This window comes from Zingiber officinale, chromosome 8B (assembly GCF_018446385.1).
Source record: "Zingiber officinale cultivar Zhangliang chromosome 8B, Zo_v1.1, whole genome shotgun sequence".
Classification (NCBI taxonomy): domain Eukaryota; kingdom Viridiplantae; phylum Streptophyta; class Magnoliopsida; order Zingiberales; family Zingiberaceae; genus Zingiber; species Zingiber officinale.
In genome coordinates this window covers 37,428,186-37,431,238 of record NC_056001.1, presented here as the reverse complement: position 1 = coordinate 37,431,238, position 3,053 = coordinate 37,428,186, and positions in this window count along the sequence as shown.

The window sequence follows — 3,053 nt, the reverse complement described above, 5'->3', positions numbered from 1 at the left end:
TCAAGGAGTTGTCTTAAGGAGCTCAGCGTGGATACAAATAGAGGCGAGGTTTGAGAACGTTGCTATAGTTGATGTCCTTCTCGTTACAGGTCATCCGTAAGGTATACCTAGCATAAATTTACTTCTCGTAAAATTTTAATTATGCGATGATGTTTAGCATGTTGTATCCTTATATACGTGTGGTGTATGATATAATAATTAGGAATTATTATTATTTTATTTTTCGCTACGCATGTTTACGATACGTGTCCTAGAACGCACCCGCATCAGGCATATCCCAACAACAGTCAAATCATTCCACTGCCAAAGCGTCTCTTTGTGCGTCCTCGGTCTTCTCTTTTGAATAACCATCCTCTGACAGACAGTTTTTGAAAAATGTTGCCAAGTGGATAAGCCATAAAAGAGAACACGAATTTTCGAACGACCCTAGTAAAATAGGGTGAGCGGATGAAAAATCGAACTTGGGTTCAGTAAATCGGCTACACCTCCTTCGACTAGACTTGAAGGGGAGGCTAGTAATACGAGTCATAATGAGCGGGCCCAAGAGATGATGTGGCGGTCGAGGTCAAGGTGACATGGTAATCAAAGTTAAGGGAAGAGAACATCTCTCACTTGGCCTCATCGCTCAACCAGCACTGAGGCTTCCAAGTTCAGCCCGACCAGGTTACAGGCTCGACGAGAGGGGGCCAACCGACCAGTTTTGAAAGTGGCCAGCCATAGGCCGACTGGAAGTTTTGACCTACATCATAGCAATCTGCTATATAAGCTGGCAGAATAAGGGCTAGCCCCCAGATGTTTATAAATCTCTCTATACCTACCGGCCAAGCTTAAGGCACTTAACCTCACACATCTCTCTAATACTTGCTCGTCCAGATAAAGAGGTTGGCCGGGCTTAAGACACTTGGTTTCATATTGCTTTCCGAACATATTTCCCCAATACGCCTAAGGCAACATATTATTCTCCATACGAACTTTATTCAACATATTTCAGGACAGCTTAATGCAAGAATAGGCATAAAGATGGTCGGCCTTATTGGCCAGCCAGGATACACTCATATTCTTTGAACAAGAGTTCTAGCATACAATGCATAACTAAGTAGCTTGACACGAGAATATGCATAAAAATGATCGGCCTTACAGGCCGACCGGGATATACTTAACCAACATCACGAGCAGAGAATCCTAACAACCTATTAAAATAACAACTATGTGTCAGAGAATATTATTCTAGAACATTCTTCAGGGACCATCATGTCTCCCATTGGCAGACCACTTATAACAGCATATTCCTTCAACAACCCCAGTCATGACAGAAGCCATAAAGATAAAAGAGGTATACATGTGGGTAAATAGAAGATTTCTCGGACAATTATTGCATATTGCCTAGGTTGTACTCTTTCTATTACTTAACAAACCTCTGGCACACTTTATTACATCATGATTACAGAGGTTATGTGAGATAATATATATAGAGGAAGTCCTCTTCGTTGGCAAGGTACGTTCTCTGAATAACGACAACTTACTCTCACGTGCACATCCTCACTATTCTTCATTCACCCGTTCGGACTTGTACTGACTTGAGCATTAGAGGGTCGTTGTCAGGGACTCCGCTACTGGTTTCAAGGCACTGACATTTTGTTGGCTTGTCTCTGTGTACACAAGATCAAAAGGAAGCTCTTCCGCAAGTAAAAAAGTCTTCTCTCATTCAGCAGCCAATCCATCGTGCCCAATGCTCTATCTTTGTAGTTTTCAGACAGGATCAGCGATGCAGGACATATGCTAGGGGACTTTCAACGAGCAACTTTGGGGAAGTAGGGAGGAATACCACATGGCAGTTCAATGGTGCAGGATGTCAGTAGGAGGTAAGTATACAACAACTAGGAGTGCGCTCACCTACTGACGATCCAAGTGACAGCCGACAAAAAGATGGTCTACATGCTCCGGGAAGGAGTGAATTGTGAGGCGCTTACTTTGGGTGACGATGCCAATGAGGCCTTGCGACCGACGTTAGGTGTGTGGCCTTTGCAAGGCTGGCTTTAGCCATAGGCTATTAAGGCCTATATATATATAGAGAGAGAGAGAGAGAGAGAATAGAAAAATATTTTAAAAGATTTACAACATGATCTTAAAGGATTTCCCATATATTTTGTTATGTTACAATGGATTTATTAAAATCTTACCTTTCTTTTTATCCCTCGTATCTATAAAAACTCTACCTTTCCATTGAATTTCTCTTGTTACTTTCCTTTCTTCCCTTTTAGCAATTTTCCAACTTGAATCCAATTTGAAGAAGTGACAAGGGGGTAAAATTGTGATGCACAGTAACTATTTTTTAAGTAAAAAATATCTCCTTTTGAATTTTTTTAGAGAAAAGTTGTTGTTTTGTTTCGTTACCTTAAAGCTTAAGCATAACAACTCGTTATTTTTAGTGTATGATTAAATTTGATATTCTGTAATGAGAAAAAAAAATTATCAAATTGATGACTCAATCAACACATTGTACTCTTTTTGCGAGAAAGAAGTCATTTATTAATTATTGTTAGATAAAGAAGTCAAAGAATGTAAAGATTTAGTGGTAGGATTTCCTTTTACAGAGAATACAAGATTACTCAAAAAAAAAAAATAAACAAGATAGTGATTTAGGAAAGGGAAGGATAAAAGGAATAATTATTATTATTTTTTAAAAATAGATTTAACTTTGAAATGTATTGAGGGGTTCTTTATTATAGAATGATTGCATATTGGTTAAATTATTGTTATATTTTTCCTCTTATTTATAAAAATATGTCTAAAAAATTGTTTATTATATTGTACCTGTAAGAGTCAAATTTTGAAATATTATTATATTGAAATTGCAATATATAAATCAAAGTTTTATTCCTTTAATTTTAAATATTTTTATTTTGATAAATTAGTAGGGACTTATATTTTATTATTGTTATTATTTGAATATAAATATGTTTATTGTCTATCTCAAGTGTGAATGAAAAAAAGATGAGAATTTTTTTTAAAACAATATCAAAGCTCTAATGTTTTGCTGCTTAGGGCCTCAA